Source organism: Ambystoma mexicanum, chromosome 1q (assembly GCF_040938575.1).
Source record: "Ambystoma mexicanum isolate Mex_15411 chromosome 1q, UKY_AmexF1_1, whole genome shotgun sequence".
NCBI lineage: Eukaryota > Metazoa > Chordata > Amphibia > Caudata > Ambystomatidae > Ambystoma > Ambystoma mexicanum.
In genome coordinates this window covers 1,554,031,085-1,554,052,449 of record NC_090922.1, presented here as the reverse complement: position 1 = coordinate 1,554,052,449, position 21,365 = coordinate 1,554,031,085, and the positions used below count along the sequence as shown (strand labels likewise).

The 21,365-nt window shown below is 46.0% G+C and overlaps 1 protein-coding gene across 1 annotated transcript in view; it reads right to left on the bottom strand.

Moving 5' to 3' along the window:
- LOC138552279 (zinc finger protein 850-like) overlaps positions 1–14,117 on the bottom strand; it is an 83,542-nt gene extending 69,425 nt beyond the window's left edge. Inside the window, exons 1-2 of the mRNA XM_069642526.1 lie at positions 14,054–14,117; positions 7,021–7,121 (exon numbers count right to left, since the gene is read on the bottom strand). The gene's annotated coding sequence lies outside the window, so the exon portion shown is untranslated. The remainder of the gene's footprint in view (positions 1–7,020; positions 7,122–14,053) is intronic.
- Between the last annotated feature and the right edge of the window lie 7,248 nt (positions 14,118–21,365).

Sequence of the window (21,365 nt, the reverse complement as noted above, 5' to 3'; positions counted from 1 at the left end):
CCGCACGAAATTGTGACTGGGAGACGAATGCACACAGCACACTCCCCACTGCGCGAACACTCAGATGCACACAGGAGCGCTGCGATATTGGGAGAAGAATTTACGGACTATTTGAAAAAATTAACAAGAGCAGCGCGCGCACTATCAAAGCAGCTCTCCCCACCCTTCACTAGAGAGGAGGGAAATCTAACAGGGTCTGTCACAGAGCCTGAGCAACAGCTACAGCTACTGCCAGGCAAACTAATTTATGTCAGGAGTTTTGTGCGTCGATGGAATGCACCACGGTTCCACGGCCCATACGAGGTAGTGTACTGCACGCCCACAGCTGTAAAAGTGAAGGGCTTGAGGTACTGGGTACACTTGACAGATGCGCGAAGAGCTTATAATAATGTGCAAGAGGAGGTAGATGAGGAGGCACAGACAACAGCAACCAATTCAACTGAACAAAATGTCTGAATATTGACTTGTGTGTATGTACGTCAGCAATGAACGCAAATGGGAAAGTGACTGATGAAGTATTGCTGCATTTTTTTTTATATATATATATATATATATATATATATATATATTGCTGGAAAAAAAAAAGGTTTTTTTAAAGACTTATATGTGATTATTGAAGTGAACAAATTATGACATGTTTACACCCTTGTCTGTGAATACCCTTCCCCACAACCCCACCCGCTTCCATTACCCGTCAATATATATTGGCACTAATGGTGCCAACAAAATGTTTACATGCATGCACTTAATGCACTTTTATATCTCAAATAGGAGCTACCATGGCATCTAACGGGCAGCCTGCAACGGATAGAATTAGTAGAATGAGAGAATTATTACATGAGAGATGCAGATATTCGTATGAATGTGGATTATCTGTGTGCATTACGTTGTTTTTTATAGTAATGTTTGGCCTGGTTACATATTGGTTTGTAGCGTTCATCTCTATCGAGATGAACGAGGGGGGAGGGATTAACAGCACTGGGATTAACAGCACTACTGGGACCAAAACAACTACAAGTGTCAATACTAGGGAAGGTGATTTTTTGGTATGGGACGGAATTAAACTTGTATGGGGTTATCATACCACACCATCCAGTGCCGTCATCTTACAAAAGAAAAAGCCACAGGGTGGAATGCAAAACAACACAGTGGGCCTCATTACACGGACGGCGGTAAGGGTTAACGGTCACCGTTAATGGCAACGGTGACCGTTAACCCTTACCGCCGTACTACGAGGTCCCTTAGCGGGTTGGTGCTCTAACGCCTGCTTTTTGCAGGCGTTAAAAACCAACCCGCTAAGGGACCTCGGAGCTAATTACGGCACCGCAAAATTGCGGTGCCGTAATTAGCGCCTTCCCCATTCCCATAGAGCCCTATGGGGCAGAAATGGGAATGGGGAAGGGCAATGGCGGAAGGGGGATTTACCGCCCCACCGACCTTGGAATGGGGCGGTAAATCCCCTTACCGCCAAGGCGGTGCCGGTAATTTACCGGCATGGTCCAGGGTGCTAATAGCACCCTGGATCACCGCCTTCCGTGTAATGAGGCCCAGTGTCTCCACCCGGGATATCTAATTACAATGCCCGCAGTTTAAATGACCGAAACCCGTCTGCCATATCATGGTTGTATAACACCCCCACCAGCCAGCCTGCCCCCATCCTAAAAAAGAACCTGAAAGATAACGTCAGGGACGAAAAGGAAAAGCTGCTAGCAATACACGAAATATTATATGATGCATGGGTCACGGGGGGCGGGAATGAGAAAGGGGGGTCTAGTTTATCCCTCGCCCAGGAAGGTGGGAAGTACATGAGGAACAAGAACAACAGACGGAAGAGGGAAGCAGGGAGGAGGAAGTATGATGAGTATTATGGGCTAGGTCTAGATAAGATGGAAGACCCACGACACCCCCACCAAACAAACAAATGGTATGCGGATATGAGTGCCACAGCTAAACAAACAACAAACGAGAGCTGTTATGTCTGCTCCCTCATCCCTCACGCTTCAGGTACACCCAAAGTATTGCTACCCAAAGAGTTGCCCATTATAGATGCCCAATGTCTCCTTCATCTCACGTTGTGCAGGATTAAGAACACCTTCCAGGCACATGAAGTTACTTTTCAAATGCTGCAGAACGAGAAAACGTGCTATCCAAAGACGGCAGGGGTGGTATGTTTGAAAGAACCGTTTTTTGTAATACAAGGGACACTTTTTTCTGATAACAAATGGAAGGATGAAGAAGTAATGTGTAAAGCTGAAGCACTGAGAGGTGTGGCACCAGAGAAATTGCAGTGGATAGAAGAAACATGCACACCAATATGGAAAGAACACATTTCAAAACTAACTTGGGTAACCGCCATTGAAAAACCTTTCAAACTACAGAACGAAATAGACTATGAACTATGTTTTAAAGGAGAGGGGAAGACCTCCATGGGAACAAACAAGAACTGTAACCGGACCCTCACCATCCCAGATCTAAGAAAAGGGACAGCGGCCCTTATGGACACGTACTGGGTATGCGGCAACCGGGCATACCTACACCTCCCCCAGTCATGGAGTGACAGCTGCTCAATGGCCACTCTGCACTCAGCCCTAATGGTAATACCAGAAAGCCACATCGACGGGAGCAAAAAGACACAGGAACACCTGCAACAGAGTGCAGCCCAGCCAACTGCGGAGTCACAAATGTATGTCCTGTCTTCCGGAAACAAGGGAGAAGTGCTGACCCGTAACAGACGTGCATCAAACTACATATCAAAGGAATCATCAGAACTATTGGCTCAGATCCCAGATAAATATCGATTATTCAGCTCAGCAGAAACATTCTTTGCCTCACTCGTCTCAAGTGTCCAAGCAAGAGCAAACGCAAAATGGCTCCAGATAACACGCTGGGAATTGATTCAGCTGGCAAACGACACGGAAGAAGGGTTCAACGTAATAAAAGTGGAACTAAGGGCTTTACGACTGATGACCATGCAGAACAGGTATGTCCTGGACCTGTTGACGGCAATGGATGGAGGTGTTTGCCGAAAAATAGGAAGTTCCTGCTGCACTTTCGTACCTTCTGAAGACGCAGAGAACGGCTCCCTGTCCCATGTGATCGAAGCAGTCCACAACCTAGGAGAAAAAATGAAAATGGAAGGTGGAGCAGAAGACAATACGTGGTTCGATAACTTCTTCTCCTGGGTCCCCTCATGGCTTGGAACAACTGTGAAATTTTTGATGCCAGCTGTGGTGTTCCTCCTTTTAATTTTTTGCCTGTGCCAGGTGGGTCTTCGAGTTTGTGCCAACGCAGTACCGAATGGTGCAATGATGATGGTGACAATGGGCAACACCCGTGGGACAACACAAAACATGCAGGAAGTGCAGGCACAAACAGGAACAGATGACACACCAAGATATCAGCTAGTGCCTATCTATCACGACAAAGATATCATAGATAAAGCATGGCACACCACCATTAGAGAGGCCCGTGTACTAGAATGGTACCAGGAGGTGTGGGTAGATTTGGCGGGAGATGGCGGATGCATATACCTGACTTGTACCCCAGATGAATATGCCAGAAGAGGGGAAAGCTTACGGGGAGTGTGTAGAGCATGGATGCCCATAAAAGGCACACCTGCATGGGATGAGGCAGTGATGGACGAAGAAGAATGTAGAAGGTTGGAGGACTTAAAGTATTCGTTACTTAAGTAACCAAAGGGGGGAAATGTAGGGGAGGAGTGGTCCAAAAGACCCCCCCTTGCCTGCACCTCCACCCCAGGTGAGGGCCATGGCTCATCGGGCGTCCCCTCCTTACCACCAGGGCCCAGGTGGTGGATGGCTCACCTGCTGTAGACATTGCCCGCACGTATTGAATTTAGTTAGGCCTCAGAAACCATTTTGTCAACTAAAGATGGTGTGAGCTCAGCGCACTGTAGCGCGGCCCCCACCTTCGGGAAGTTTCAGTTATCCCTGTCGCCGCAGCACCCTGGCAGATCCGCTGCGAGCCCGTTCCCACGAACAAGACGGACATGAGCTAGCGTAATACACTAACATTGTAACAGTTCACCTTCCGCAGTGTATCATCGGTCCCAGCATGACCCGGCCAGCAGGCCTGGGCAATGAAAAGAACAGTAAAATGGTCCTCAGATGGCAGAAAGTCTCTACATATTAGTGCCAGGACCACTTGCAAAGTATGCTTTTCTCCACAAAATCTCTTATATTACAAAAGCCTGTAAAATGTATAAACATAAGAAAGCATGCTTCCATGATATAAGCAATGGCGAGCCCACACCACTGCAGTTGGGTGCTAATAACAAAGGAGCGTTCCAGGGATCTATTTGTTACGTGTATCACTGGGAAACCTACACTCCATGGTTTTGCGCCATAACCAAACTAATGCTGCTAGAGTACACGAGAAGACGAATGTAACCATACTGTGGACTCATGTGAAGGATGCGCGAGAATGCACTTGTCATGTGTGTATGTCTAAGCCCCTTATGTGCCACCACCGTCACGTACAGTGGCGGGTCATTTTCTATGTACTCCACCAACCCGACTACTACACTTACTGCAAATGTATATGCATGTAACTAAATACTGTAGTTGTTAAAACATAGTGTACGAATACGGTGCTCAGACTGGGTATAATCAAGACACATCCAGCAAAGTTTAAATGCATGTTTTAAAGTGATTTGAATAAGTATTATAGAGTGTTCAAATGTTTGTGATGTTTTTACCTAAAGTCGGCAACACACGAGGGAGATACCTTTGTGAATAGGTGCAAGGCCATTCCCCCTCCCACCCTGCGAAGGCTGCCAAGACATGAGAGCAGAGGCCCGCGCTGCGCTTCCCCACCTCCCCCAACCAGACTGGAGGCGCTTCAAAGATTTGTAGCCCCCTCTGCAGCACCCAAGGCCGCGGCCCGCCACCTGCATTATTTACAGCACAGCAGTAAACCTCCGCCTGAACACACACTTCCAAAGGCGCCCCCTCGTAAACCCCACAACCCACCGGATCATCTCAGACTTATGGCCCTGTGCAATCAGGACACCCAATACTTTGACAACCAACAGCGGCGCATCCATAACAACTTCTAACAAGACAGAAAGACCTGTACCGTCCGTCCCAGGCCCTGAAGCTTAGCACCTCAACCTATGGCCCCGGTCAACAGGACACTGGTAACCATGTCCTGACGTATTACCATCAGACCCTTCATAAGGTGCATTCCTCCTGTGTTGCATTAACCTGTAGAATAACCTATTGGAAGATTTACTAAAGGAGATAATATTGCAATGACTGAATGACTGCGGTGTGCATGGCCTAGGGCAAATAAGTCAGGAAAAGACATTCATCTCTGACACTGGCCGCGATGGCACAACGACACCGCCCGGATGAACTCAGCCAACCCGCCAGGCCCAGCCCAACCCACGAGGCTGACCAGTGACGTCTTCCAGCCAAGGCCAACCACCTCGCAGCAGCACCTATAGATAGTCATCGCCACCCAATCCCATTGAACTTGTGCCCCCTATAGTATGTAGGTTCTTATGACGTATTTTGTAAATATATACGCCTGTCTTTGCTATTGTCAGACAGAGCGCTCTCGGAGTTTGCAGAGTTCTTTGCATGCCCTATTCTGATTGATAAACTCCCATTTAAGCTCACCCGCACTCTGTCTTGGCTTTATTCCCGATTTGGGAGAGTCCTTTACTGTCTCTCATTGCGGGGAGGATCGTGCTGGTTGGGGACGCTTGCCTTCATAAGCCACCTGAACCCATGTGGCAGCCCACCTAGTGTATAATATATCCTGTGATGATGAAATACTTGCACTTAGAGTTATGTGTTATTTTTCTTTTGATGTTAGAATAACGAGTTGCTTTTACAGGGCATCATGAATTACTATTGACACTGAGTGAGTATGTGTGGCCGCAAGGGCAAATGTTAGAATAGTCAAGAGGTATCAATCAACCCTCATCTGACCGGAGCTCCACCCTGATGAGTCCAGCTGACCTGCTCGCATCATCATGGCCCTTCAAGGAGCCTCACCAATCCCTAAGCTTTGCACCTATAGGTGCCCTTCTCCATTGCCCAATCTCATTGATTCATGTATCCCTTAGCTCCCACGTCATAGGTGGTGTGTTTTTGTAACAAAATGTGAATGTTTGCTGATGTCTGGCAAAGCGCTCTCAGAGTTTGCAGAGTTCTCTGCTTGCCCTATATTGGTTTGGATAAACTTTTACTTTTTGACTTCACCCGCACTTGGTCTTGGTCTCATTCCCATCTGGGGTGTGTCCATCATTGACTCTCACTGGGGAGTTTTAAATGCCTATTTGGGGGACGCTCACTTTCAGTAACCATTTGACTTCAGAACAGCACAGACATTCTACTGGTACAACAGATCAGGAAATTATATACCATGATCTGATGCAGCTCTATCAGCCTGTCTCTCGTCAACAACTGAAGAATGCACTAAAACTACATGTTTACAGTCAAGAAATAAAAGAGCAGAAAACCCTGTTTCGATCAGAAAAACGAGAGGCTTTAAAATGACCAGATGATGTTCGAGGGGCAGATCTGACTCAAATAAAAACTAAATACAAAAACTGGTTACGAGGTCGAAAATCATATATTTATCAAGCATATGGGGCCAAGATGCTAGGTGCTTTACAAAATAAGAATACAGCAGAAATATGGACAGTTATTAATCAAGCATCTACAGGGCACCAAGTGGAATTACAATCACAAGGGGTATCAGAATATAATTGGATAACATACTTTTCACAATTATATGCTCTTCCAGATGTTACAACATATACTAATGCTCCACCAGAAACCATGAAATTCCATCTTAATTTTGACAAAGAAGACATTCTGTACTTTATAAATAGAGTGAGTCGCTCTAGGGCTCCAGGCCCGGATTGCCTTTCTAACTTTATGTTAAAACAGCACCCTGAGATCTGGGCAGAGATTGTATAACATCTTCAATCATATAAATAATACACAACTTCTTCCACACTCATTCTGAAACATTAAATGATCTTACCGGTTTACAAAAAGGGGGACCGAAGTGCACCAACTAGTTACAGGCCAATCGCCCTCCTGGATGCCCCCGGTAAGATCTTCAGTCTAATCACTCTGAGGGACCTAAACAAATAATAATAATAAAAATAATAATAATAATAATTTAGCAATTATATAGCGCTACGAACCCGCAGGTATCTGAGCGCTGCTTATTATTACCCACAGTGCCTCACAGGCACATGAGAGACCCATTCCAATCAGGGTTTGTGGCCGGCGTGGGTACATCGCTTAACATCGTCATATTAAACATGATCAAGTCTCAATATGCCACCCAGAGACAACCTCTATACTTGGCATTTGTTGACTTCCGGGTGGCATTTGACTGTATTGATCGTTATCTACTATATGATAAACTAACTCGCTATAAATGCCCTAGCTCACTTATCTCTTTAATTAAACATCTTCATACAGATACAATTCAGCAAGTGAGATTAACGTTTGAAGGATTACTTTCCTCATGTATTTCGACGAGAAAGGCTTAAAGCAGGGTTGCATCTTGGCCTCTATTTTGTTTAACTTGTTCATCTTAGATATGGGCGAATATTTCACAGCCACAATACAAGATGCTCCAAAATTGGGTTTACAGCAAGTTGCATGGTTGCTCTATGCAGACGACCTTTTCCTCCTTTCCCAGACACCCAAAGGATTACAAAATCTTAGACAATCTCGACTCATATGCACCAGCAAACAATCTGTTAATAAACACAGATAAAACACAAATAATGGTCTGTAATAGAGGTACATCTAAATATAAATGGCTCTTACACAAGTCTGAACTATTGGTAGTGACACCATACAACTATATGGGTATGCCATTTAATCACTCAATGTCTGATGCCATCTATGAACATGGCTTAGGTCTTAAACTAACTACCTTAATCTCTCAATCTAAGATATTGGGCCTCATTCCGAGTCTGGCGCTAACCAATTGCGCTATTAGCGCCTTGGTCGGCGCCGGACCCGTACCGGCACCGCCCTGGTGGAATGGGAAATTACCGCCCTATTCCGAGTTGACCAGGGCGGTAATTTCCCATTCCCCAGGGCGCTTACCCATCCCCAAATGAGCCCCCATAGGGCTCAATGGGAATGGGGAAATTGCAAATAACGGTGACCGTACTTTACGGTCACCGTTACTGGCTTAAAAGCCCCTTTGCGCCCTCGTTCGTAACGCCTGCTAAAAGCAGGCGTTAAGGACGAGGGCGCAAAGGGAACTCGGAATGTGGCGGTAAGGGATTACCGGCACCGGTCTCCTTAACGGTGACCGGTATCCCTTACCGCCATACTCGGAATGAGGCCCATTGACTTATAAATATGGTACATTTTCTTGTACTCGTGTCATGATGTTTTTTCAACAAAAAGTAGTACCAATTCTCCTTTATGGCGCAGAGACAAGGCTCCTGAAGGAACAAAAAAGTTGGGATATGCTTGAGGGTCGATTTTGGAGGCAAGTACTAAAATTGCTGAAATGCACCTCATTACCGATTATACGTTATGAATTGGGTTCCTTGTCTTTACATGTCCACATTCTATGGAAGATGTCATCATTACTCTGCAAATGTCCTGAGTGTGGCAGCATATTATCTTCTGGAATCCAAACATAATTTTCCTTGTAAAGGGTGTACTTATATTTTGGAGGCACATTTGGATGCATCCATAATGCTGGATCTACTACTAGCAGATCCAGCTCGTGCTAAGATCAAGTTATTTGAACATGACTGGTCTGCAATCGAGAGAAATGTGACACCTACAAAGACTTGGATATGGCTGTGTTTGGTTGTAAGAGATTTGATGAGATGGCAGACTATTTGGTCAAATGTCCATCGACCCAAATTCGGAATCACTACGATTCAGGTTAAATGTATGGCATACCAATGATGTCTTAGCCAGAAGAGGCCAGCTACCAAAAGGCCAGAACTTTTGTCGGTTTTGCACTAATGCTATGCAAAAAGAAACATTACAACATCTCATTGTGATCTGTCCTGCTTTGATAGCCAAATGGCAATTGTACTTTAAAAATGTAGTCTGTATACATCGACCATTAGACTCTGACAGCATATGTTTCCCAGTCCTAGGCTTGCTGTTAAAATTGCAATAGTGCACTTCCTTGATTCAATCTTGACTCCTAATACCTAAAACGTCACACTTGTTATTTGGGAAGTAGTTTTAATCATACATTCTTAAAATCCAAGTGGGCAAAAAAGTGTATTTTTCTCAAACAAAGTGATGATGGAAATGCATATTACTTTGACATTTAATACTGCACTATGCAAAACTAAAACGCACATATTGTTTTAGCCATTGTTTTTAGCTGTTCTTGAATATTGTGTCTTTAGAAACTCAAGTGGACTGTGATTCTAATTGTTATTTTTGATTGTTTATGTTTTATATTGTTATTTGTTTCAAACAATTTATATTTGATGATTTGAAAGGTTGATGCTATCAGCCAAACAAATTAAAAAATAAATAAAAGGTAGTAAACCAGCCTCGTGCCTGCTATTATTAGATCAGGCCTTGACCCTATGCTGGGGTAGATGTACCTGCTCTGTGTCCTACATCTATAATAAAGGTAGTAAGCCAGCCTCGTGCCTGCTATTATTAGATCAGGCGTTGCGCATATGAAGGGGTATATGTACCTGCCCTGTGTCCTGCATCTATAATAAAGGTTGTAAGCCAGCCTCGTGCCTGCTATTAATAGATCAGGCCTTGAGCCTATGCTGGGGTAGATGTAGCACAGACATGGAACGCTCTCCCTTCAGACATCCGAACGGAAAACTCACTTCCCATCTTTCGCAGGAAACTGAAAACCTTGTTCCTTGCAAAATAATTAGCAAACTCTCAGGAAGCCAGGTAAATATACTGCCTTGCTATTGTATATATTTCCTCTGTAATTTATGTACTGCTTGTAACTACGGTTTCCTTTGCAACTAAGATGTCTGTAACAAGCGCCACGATGCTTCTGGGCTGATGTGCGCTCAACAAATTTGAATAAATAAATAAATACCCGCTCTGTGTCCTTCATCTATACTAAAGGTAGTAAACCAGCCTCGTGCCTGCTATTAGATCAGGCCTTGAGCCTATGCTGGGGTAGATGTACCCGCTCTGTGTCCTTCATCTATACTAAAGGTAGTAAACCAGCCTCGTGCCTGCTATTACATCAGGCCTTGAGCCTATGCTGGGGTAGATGTACCTGCCCTGCGTCCTTCATCTATAATAAAGGTAGTAAACCAGCTTTGTGCCTGCTATTATTAGATCAGGCCTTGAGCCTATGCTGGGGTAGATGTACCTGCTCTGTGTCCTTCATCTATACTAAAGGTAGTAAACCAGCCTCGTGCCTGCTATTATTAGATCAGGCCTTGAGCCTATGCTGGGGTAGATGTACCTGCCCTGTGTCCTGCATCTATAATAAAGGTAGTAAGCCAGCTTCGTGCCTGCTATTATTAGATCAGGCCTTGAGCCTATGCTGGGGTAGATGTACCCGCTCTGTGTCCTTCATCTATACTAAAGGTAGTAAACCAGCCTCGTGCCTGCTATTAGATCAGGCCTTGAGCCTATGCTGGGGTAGATGTACCTGCCCTGCGTCCTTCATCTATAATAAAGGTAGTAAACCAGCTTTGTGCCTGCTATTATTAGATCAGGCCTTGAGCCTATGCTGGGGTAGATGTACCTGCTCTGTGTCCTTCATCTATACTAAAGGTAGTAAACCAGCCTTGTGCCTGCTATTAGATCAGGCCTTGAGCCTATGCTGGGGTAGATGTACCTGCCCTGCATCCTTCATCTATAATAAAGGTAGTAAACCAGCTTTGTGCCTGCTATCATTAGATCAGGCCTTGAGCCTATGCTGGGGTAGATGTACCTTCCCTGTGTCCTGCATCTATACTAAAGGTAGTAAGCCAGCCTAGTGCCTGTTATTATTAGATCAGGCCTTGAGCCTATGCTGGGGTAGATGTACCTTCCCTGTGTCCTGCATCTATACTAAAGGTAGTAAACCCACCTCGTGCCTGCTATTATTACGACAGGCCTTGAGCCTATGCTGGGGTAGATGTACCTGCCCTGTGTCCTACATCTATACTAAAGGTAGTAAACCAGCCTTGTGCCTGCTATTATTAGATCAGGCCTTGAGCCTATGCTGGGGTAGATGTACCTGCCCTGTGTCTGTCATGCATGCTGGACGTGGTTCTACCTCTTACGCTCATAGAACAGCTAGACCGTTCTATTCCAAATGGCGGTTGTTCGATACATTGCCGGGAAAACGATGTCTGCACTTTTCACGTCGCTAAATTCACGTGTATTCTGCTTCGTCACGTGAACTACGGCATTACGTATATAAGTAGCGTGGAAACTTCACTCGCTGCTTCTGATCGAATCATTTGGCGTTGTGTAGCTGAACCTCCGATCTACGTCCTTGCAGTTTTCCTCAGCTGCTTCTTGGGCCTTCTATAGCGTGTTTTCCGCCACACGCTGATTCCTGGAGCTGTTTGTTCGCGTGTAATTCCACACGCGCACGTTGTCTTCAAACGCGGCTGTCCTGGGCTGCGTGTATCCTGTTAGCGTGCAAATCCACACGCGCACGTTGTCTTCAAACACGGCTGTCCTGGGCTGCGTGTATCCTGTTAGCGTGCAAATCCACAAGCGCACGTTGTCTTCAAGCGCAGTGGACCTGGGCTGCGTGAATCCTGTTCGCGTGTAATTCCACACGCACACGTTGTCTTCAAGCGCTGCTGGCCTGGGTGCGTGAATCCTGTTCGCGTGCAAATCCACAAGCGCACGCTGTCTTCAAGCGCGGCTGGCCTGGACTGCGTGAATCCTGTTTGCGTGTAATTCCACACGCACACGTTGTCTTCAAGCGCTGCTGGCCTGGGCTGCGTGAATCCTGTTCGCGTGCAATTCCACAAGCGCACGCTGTCTTCAAGCGCGGCTGGCCTGGATTGCGTGAATCCTGTTCGCGTGTAATTTCATACGCACACGTTGTCTTCAAGCCTGCTTCCAAGACTGCGTGAATCCTATTCGCGTGTAATTCCACAGGCGCACACTACTTTCTTCGCGACTGTTCAGAACCGCGTGTACTTTGTTTATTCCACAAAAGGGCGCTATTTCCAACTCCTGCACCTGTGATATTAACAGGTGGATTTATTCATTTCTATACTTTTCTCTACGTGGGAAGGAAGCTTTTCAAGGACTGTTGGAAGGTGATAGTGAACAGTACTTTGGACGCTATCCTGTGGTGCATCAACCCGGTATCTAGCGTGAGCCTCGTTCCGTTCGGGATAAGTCTCCCTTACTAATCTTCCCTTCCTTGTCGTTTGTTCTACTTCTGGATTTTCCTCAAGAGACTTCTGCTGGATTCTTCTACCCTAGGCATAAGGTCAGTGTGTGAATTAATGCCAAATACTGTTCTATCATAGAGAGTCAATTTGGGGCAGTTTCTTATGATACTTTATTTTGTTCTAGGCTGACTTCCTATACCTTACCCACGCCCTTTCCAGTGATCCATCTCTCTGCCTGTTTTATCAGTCAGAGAGTTGTATCATTTGGAAGGTCTAAACTTGACTTCACAACTATCAAATCGTGTGAACAGGGATCCGGAAGACCCTACCATCTGTATCCTTTTGAGTACTGTATCCTTTTCAGTCAATACTTTGGTGCTTTATGACAGTGTCCTACATCTATACTAAAGGTAGTAAGCCAGCCTCGTGCCTGCTATTATTAGATCAGGCCCTGAGTCTATGCTGGGGTAGATGTACCTGCCCTGTGTCCTACATCTATACTAAAGGTAGTTAACCAGCCTCGTGCCTGCTATTATTAGATCAGGCCTTCAGCCTATGCTCGAGTAGATGTACCCGCTCGGTGTCCTACATCTATAATAAAGGTAGTAAGCCAGCCTCGTGCCTGCTATTATTAGACCTGGCCTTGAGCCTATGCTGGGGTAGATGTACCCGCCCTGTGTCCTGCATCTATAATAAAGGTAGTAAACCAGCCTCGTGCTTGCTATTATTAGAGCAGGCCTCGAGTCTATGCTGGGGTAGATGTACCCGCCCTGTGTCCTGCATCTATAATAAAGGTAGTAAACCAGCCTTGTGCCTGCTATTATTAGATCAGGCCTTGAGCCTATGCTGGGGTAAATGTACCTGCTCTGTGTCCTGCATCTGTACTAAAGGTAGTAAACCCGCCTCATGCCTGCTATTATTAAGACAGGCCTTGAGCCTATGCTGGGGTAGATGTACCTGCTCTGTGTCCTACATCTATACTAAAGGTAGTAAGCGAGCCTCGTGCTTGCTATTATTAGATCAGGCCTTGAGCCTATGCTGGAGTAGATGCACCTGTCTATATTAAAGGTAGTAAACCAGCCCCATGCCTGCCATTATTAGACTGAGCCTTGTCCCTATGCTAGAACGCAAATACCATCACTGTGGAATGCTGATGCTGCCCTTGAAAAGGCATCTATTCATTATTGTGTCCAGCATGGATGGGGAGGAAGGGGGGGGAGACTTCAACAGAGCGGGTGTTGATCGCTGCCAGGTCAGCTTATCAAGCTATGAGTTATGAAAGGGGCAACGGTGGTGGGGGAACAGAGATTATTGGATATCTCTCTAGGTCTTTGGCTTGAATCCAAAGGCAAATTTGTCTGCATCAGCTCTAAAATAAAAAGTTTAAAACATGACTTTTTGGAGAGAATGTGCATTGAAATGCACACTTTAGCCAGCATTCAAACTCTGCGTTGGGAATGCTTGTTATGCATCTCTCCTCAGTGCAACATGGGGCCACTTTTAAAACATTCTCCAGGGCCCCTTTTGGGTTCAGCACTTGGTCCGAGGGGAGGAAAAAGATTAGAGAAATGGAAGAGGTAAGGGGGGGGGGGGTGTCACAGGCAGGAAGGGCGCAAGCAAAGCACAATGTGTGCAGAGAGACAGCAGTTAATGGGTAATAATCAGCAGCGCTCAGATACCCGAGGGTTCGTAGCGCTATATAAATGCCAAATTATTATTATTATTATTTACCTTTTGTAGTCTGCTTCTTACTTATTGATGAACACGAGGACACACCAATAGAGTTTTCAGGTCTGGAGGAAGCAAACATTATCATATGATTAATTCATCTACAATAAGAATGATCTAAAGTAAATACTGCATTTACATATATAATCGGAAAGTCCAAAGAGTGAGCGGGAGCGGCCTATATCATCCCCTTCCTCCCAGTATAGTATCAGCCCTCACAGGGCAACAGGGTGGGAACAGGGGAAGTTAGACATGAATTACAACAAAGATAAATTATTAAATTAATAGTACAAACGGAGTGCGTCAGAGTGTTTGGTGAACTGAACACATTGCTACATTGTTTTTGCTCGATTTGCTCGATTTGCTGAAACTGTGCAATGGAGAAATAGAGTCTGCTTTCAGTGTTTACTGTGCTTCGTTAAAATACCTTACATGTATACCCCCACCCGACTTCAACCCCCTCCCCCCTCTACACTCGCCCCCACCCCATAGCACAGACAGTAGAAAGGCTTGAGAAGAGAAAGCAGAGGCAAGGCAAGATGCCTCCTATAGACTCTTCTCACCCCAGGGGTGTACACTGCCCCCCCCCCATAGCACAGACAGTAGAAAGGCTTGAGAAGAGAAAGCAGAGGCAAGGCAAGATGCCTTCTATAGACTCTTCTCACCACAAGGGTGTAGACCCCCCCCCCATAGCACAGACAGTAGAAAGGCTTGAGAAGGGAAAGCAGAGGCTAGATGCCTCCTATAGACTCTTCTCACCCCAGGGGTGTACACTGCCCCCCCCCCATAGCACAGACAGTAGAAAGGCTTGAGAAGGGAAAGCAGAGGCTAGATGCCTCCTATAGACTCTTCTCACCCCAGGGGTGTACACTGCCCCCCCCCCATAGCACAGACAGGAGAAAGGCCTGAGAAGGGAAAGCAGAGGCAAGGCAAGATGCCTCCTGTAGACTCTTCTCACCCCAGGGGTGTAGACTACCCCCACCCCCCTACACATGCGCTTCAGGCGAGGTACCGCGCGCTGCCGCCCACCCACCGCGACCAACCCGAGCGACACCCACACGAACCTCCAGCCACCAAACCACAAAGAACCACTACCCCCAATTCAACACCACCAGCCACCCGACCGCAAACAAACGCCCCCACCAACTCACCCCCCCCCAGCTCCGCCAACTACCCGTCACTTCCAAACGCAACCGCCATCCGCGCAACACCTCTCAACAGCCCAAGCACCTTCCCGAAACATGCCAGTCCCCCCTCCCTGGCACCTTCCCTTGTCTGACGATTAGCCCCGGCGGCGACCAAAGAGTGACTCCAGGTGGCCGAGACACGACTTCCGCAGCAAAGCCACGAGCATGCGCAGTGCAGAGGCACCGATTCGCCGGAGCATGCGTTAATCGGAGAGAGAAAAACCTGAGCATGCGCACTGCCGAGATACTTGTCTCTCAAGCATGCGCATTGCAGATATGACGGCAATCCGAGCATGCGTAGATTGGAGCTACTGGTGTGAGCGTGCGCATTGCAGCGATACTTATCATTGAAGCAGAAACGCCGATTAATCAAGCCTGCGCAGAACCGAGACACTAGATCGAGCATGCGCAGTGGGAAGAGGTGAATTAATTGAGCATGCGCAGAAAGGGAGACCTTAGAGTAGGCTCCACAGCACAGCCGATTAAGCGGAGCGTGCGCAGAATGAGCATAAAGGACAGAGAATGCGCGTTACTGAGAAAAAGATCAATCGTGCGCGCGTGCATAGGAGATGAGAGAGAGCATGCGCAGTGATGATCTAGGGTCCAGACAGGAAATGACGCAGTAGATGCGGAGAGAACAGACACTAATACAATAATGCCTTAATGCACCACCAAAAAGAAAACAAGTGCTAGTCATCTAAAGAGAGCTATTTCTTTCTCACCATTCTTCAAGATTATTTAGGTGGTTTTAGAGTTTGTGAATATTTTTAGCTAAAATGTTCTGTGTGGTGGGTTACAGTCTTGATGTTTTGTATTGTGATAACATACTAGATATTTTATTTATTTATTTATTGGTCATTTGTTAGGCGCTTATACGTTAGCAAAACCTGTTTCAAAGCGCCCACAGGGCAACAGGGTGGGAACAGGGGAAGGTAGACATGAATTACAACAAAGATAAATAATTGAATTAATAGTACAAACAGAGCGCATTGCTACATTGTTTTTGCTCGATTTGCTGAAACTACGCAACAGAGTAACAGAGTCTGCTTTCAGTGTTACTGCACCTCGTTAAAACCTCTTGCAGGAAGGGGAGCAACACGCAGTGTGTCAGAGTGGTTGGTGAACTGAACACATTGCTACATTCTTTTTGCTCCATTTGCTGAAACTACGCAATGGAGTAGCAGTGTCTGCTTTCAGTGTTTACTGTGCCTCGTTAAAACCTCTTGCAGGAAGGGGAGCAACACGCAGTGTGTCAGAGTGGTTGGTGAACTGAACACATTGCTACATTGTTTTTGCTCCATTTGCTGAAACTACGCAGCGGAGTAACAGAGTGTGCTTTCAGTGTTTACTGTGCTTCTTTAAAACCCTTGCGGGAAGCAGAGCAACGCAGAGTGCGCCCGAGTGTTTGCTGTTTGGCGGGTGGCTAGGTCCGGCCAACACTCGCTCTCCGGTTTTATTCCTTCGGCTTCTGATGTCTCCAACAGTGGCAGATGGCTCACATGTCGGTAAGTCACTCCCTGGTGCTTATTGTATTTGTGAGAGCGAGGACTTAAATGCCTGTACTGTGACATTGCAAGGAGTGTGTTTATTTCCGGACGGAACGTCTTTGCGTTCTTGGTTTGGAGCTTCCTTCAATACTATTACTACAATAGTGTCAATTATACCTTTCTGCAAGCTTGTTTGGAAACAGCGTGCAGGGTTCACTGTACCGATAGTGGCTGTGGGCGCATTGCCTTTGAGCTGTCTATAGACTTACCCGTTGTTGTGGCATAATAGCAGCTATCTACCACCATTGAAGGGAGTCGTTTGCAAGCAGTATTCTGGGCTTACTCTACAGAGAGTTACTGTGGGCAGAACGCCTTTGAGCTCTCTGGGTGGTTTCTGTTTTTTGCAGTCTAACTGCCCTGGATTTGTTTTCTGATTTTTCTCATTGGTTTCTGCAGTGCATAACACCTAGTCTGAGCCCCTCATGAGTGCCTTCCTGCTTACCATGCCGGGTCTGCTCAGTGGGAGATTTACTTCTTGCAATCTGGACCTTATGGAAGCGCAACCTATTGCTGATCCTTTGAAGGGGGTCTTTTCTGATGCTATACAACAATGACTAATCCCCCACACTAACGTGAGATGGGGGTTTAGATTCTACTAAAGACAAGGAGATGATTATTATGCATTACAATCTTTACTCTGAAGCCACAGCAGCAAAGAAAAAAACCTTTACAAACAAAAAGGTTGTAACAAAGAACTAAATAGAGTTCAATGTCAATGTAAGGGAGCTTCCCAATCCATCATGGAGGACAGGTCATGACCTGCAGGGGACCAATGAGAAGGGACCCTCCCTTATATAAGTCCATTACTCTAATCCCAATTCCTCTTTCTGTAGCTGTCTTGAACCAGACGTCCACTGCACAGATCAGATGATAAACGATGAAGGTAAATCCAGTGAAGCTCTCGTACACGCACTCCATAACTTGTAACTGCGAGCCACACTCCTGATCAGAACCTCAACTCGTAGCTGAAAGAACAACAAGCAAGAAGGGTGGGTGGATGGGAAGAACAACAAACCAAAGAATTTTCTCTCTTGAACCACCTGTGTGCATACGTGTCATAACTGTCATATCATATATCATATCAAGGGTGGGTGGGTGGGATAATAATCGCCTCCTTCTTTTTAATAGAATCTAAACCCCCATCTCACGTTAGTGTGGGGGATTAGTCATTCTATGACAAGACAGGAGGCTCATATTATGCAAGTTCAAAGCCCTTGCAGCTCATTAGTACAACATGATCCATATAATAGAATAATATAATAAAATAATAGGAAAGAAAATGTTTTAAATGCTTTCATTAAGTCAGTCAGCAGACCGCAAGAGAATTGCCTAAGACTAGACTGCCCAAATAAGTGACTTATAAGGCATAGACAAATCCACTGCAAGAAAAACAGGAAGATGTGCCAATTCCAGCGTTCCCTACAGGCCACCAAAACCAACTGGTTACAATAGGGGAAACATTGAACAAAGTTCTCCTATATCAATAGGTTAGGAAAAACCCCCATCGAAATAAACGCCTTTGTTGTCTAATCAAACATTAAAACACTTAAATTCATACCCTCTTTGGGAACCTAGATAGCAAACCAAAGAAAAAATAAGCACTAGCTCTCCTAGAGATAAAGAAAGAACCCCATAGGGGTGAAGGTTTTGTAGGCTCCATCCCATGCGTTAAAGGAAGATATCGCATTGGAAACAGGGCATGTCACATAACTACACTGGAGAACAGGTGGGAAAGACAAACCTTCATGAAAGGTAAAATGGGAGTAAAAAGCCATTTTATTAATTTGTAATAGAACAACCTATCCTGAGCTGAGCAGAAAAGCAATAGACTTAACCCACAATTGTCTTCAAACATATGTATATACTAAGGAAGGATGTCTTCTGGAGGCATAAGCAAAATGGAAGAGAGGAGCCCCACCAGAGAAGCTAAACCTGTCGAACTGCCAACACAGAGACCTTTAGACCTCCTGAGCTCTTAAAGAACTCTGCTACCATGACAAAGGCAGATATTTACAAACCTGACCCTTAAGAGGCCAAACCTGGCAAGGAGAAAACTGCATCTTACAACCAATCTTTACCATTATAGTGATAAGTAAACCCCTTTGTAGATATGCCCAGTGCTTGAAACTTGTTCCCTCCTCCCCGGTTGATAAAACCCCTAGAGGATCAAAAACTAACCGAAGGAGGACTCCTAAATTCCAGTCTTAACAAGACTCTAAACTGCAAAGAACTGATCACCAAACAGTTAAACTGAAGTTGCTCACCAGAAGAGGTCTAACCTCTATTTTAGCTAATTTGAAGATCCTTGAAGCTCACAGCACCCTGAGCTGGCACCTTATTGCAAAACAAACTCTTGTGAAAACCCAAAGGTCCACCTGTCATACAGGAGACTAGGAGAATCAAGTCATTAACTAAATGTATATTTCCAGCCCTCTGGGAGTCACACTGGCAGACACCTTCTGATAGTTAATGTAGAGACGCTGGAACGCATCGTGATAGGGGGTCATAATAACTTGGATGGGAGATTAGTATCACTCCCAGACCCCTCTATCCCCCCAAGGGATATTTGGCCTTCCCAAAGGGGGAGAACCCTCCCTCACTTATCCAGGGGAAAACCTTGCAACCCAGAAGAAGGCTACCCTGAGGACCACATTAAAGCCCCGCTTTACACCCTTAAGAGAAATACATACACTCTTGCACTTCTAACCAATCCCCTGACCGTGGACGGGCTCCGCTTAACTTATTGAAATACCAGGAATTAGGCAAAGGAAAGTAACTGATGGGAGGGAAATGCTCAGCGCGAGTCTGCACTGGTCACGAGCCGGAACTCCTGTAAAAAAGGAACAAAAAACCATCGGGAGACATTCCAAGAGGTGTATATCATGATGCAATCTCCCCAAGGGATGGCGGGAAAGGGAACGAGGGAGAAAAGGACTCTGGGATAACTATCAATGCCCCGCAAATTAAAGGTTGTGAAAGAAACCTGGGACCACTGTCCCCTCAACCCCTGAGGTCTGAGTCTCTGTATTCGTGTGAGGCTGACTGGCCATAAGGGAATCAGGGGAAGGAAATTAAGCACATGGTCCATAGCAAACAGCACTAATATAATACTACGACCCTCAAGTATACGAGTGGTGCTTATCACTACTATGAATGGGGTGTGGTGTGAGGTGTCCACTTATCGATCTCAGCAGGATAATAGACTGATTTAGACCTTTCGAAATTAGGAACCTGTATCAGTAGGGTCAGCCCGGATGTGAAAACCAGCACTCTATTCGCTGCACTGTAGACAAAAATATATATAACAAAAGAGGCTAAACAACGCTCTTGAGGGTACAGAAACCTGCTTGAACTGTAACGCTCACCTGGCTCCCACGGAGGCGCGGGCGTGGCTGGGACTGCTGTGACCTCTTCTGCAGAGATGCGTAAGACCCGGAAGATGGACTGGATTCCCCAACCTGGCTTTTCTGGCTCGGAGGAATATCCCACTGTGTGTGAAAAGGAAGGGTTAATAGTCTGCGGGTGATGTTCCGACCTCCCACTTCCCTTCTCTCCCTCCGTGAAACCCTTTTGGGATTCCCTGCGAAGACTCACCTTAGAGACCAAAATGACGAGCTCTCCATCCTGCTTCTGATGCAGGGGCGCGTTGTGATTCCAGTTACTTCACTGGATTGATGAGTTTAAACTAGTTTGTCCATTCCCGTCGTACCGCAAATGTTTATGGCAAGTTTGGGTTTATATTCACTCATCTGTTCTTTTCTTTCGCAGGTGCTGGAGAAGATTCCGGGCTGCAGGCGATTTGAATGAAGCCAAATTCTGGTAAGAATTCCGATGAGAGATTCCTTTGCAGTTTTAAGTATCTCCTTTAATGTCCAATGTCTTTTTCCCCATAGGGGCCGGGGTACGGCAATGCCGGAGGTAAGGCGCCGACCCGAAAAGAGCAGCTGTGTCTCTCTTGCAAATGGGTAAGTCTTGAGTGAGCGTATTGCTAATGTTCTCACATGCTCTCACTAATACAATGTCTGTTTCTTTTCCCCTTAGGGGCCGGGGTGCTGAGATGCCGAAGGTATGGCACAAACCCAAAGGCGGAGAGGGAATTGAACCACAGGTAAGTTCTACTTAGATTTGTGTTTCCCTTCTCACCTCTCTTTCTCCTTCCTTCCAATAGGTGCTGGATGGCGGTGGAAGCTCCGGATGGACGTCGCAGGACTCGACAACGCCACATGCAGGTGAGTGAAATGCAGCGTGCTGCGCGTGACGCGATGCGCGTTTAAAATGTTTGCCTTCTTTGCAGGATCGTCGGCGTGCAGAATCCGGAGTATAGATGTATCAGGTAAGTTTCTTGTTTTCACCTGTTCTCTTCCCTTTTCTTCTTTAGGTGTTTCCAGGATGCTGGCAGGCATGATGGAGGACCAAGGCAGGAGCAGGCACAGTGAGCGCCCAGCTGCTAAGTGCAGAACAATGCGAAGCGTGGTCTGCTGCTTGGGTGTGGCTTAAATAGCCTTTCAAGTAGTTCCAGGTATGTATTCTTCCCCCAGAAATATGTATTCCTCCACCGGTCACACCCTAGAGATCAAGTAG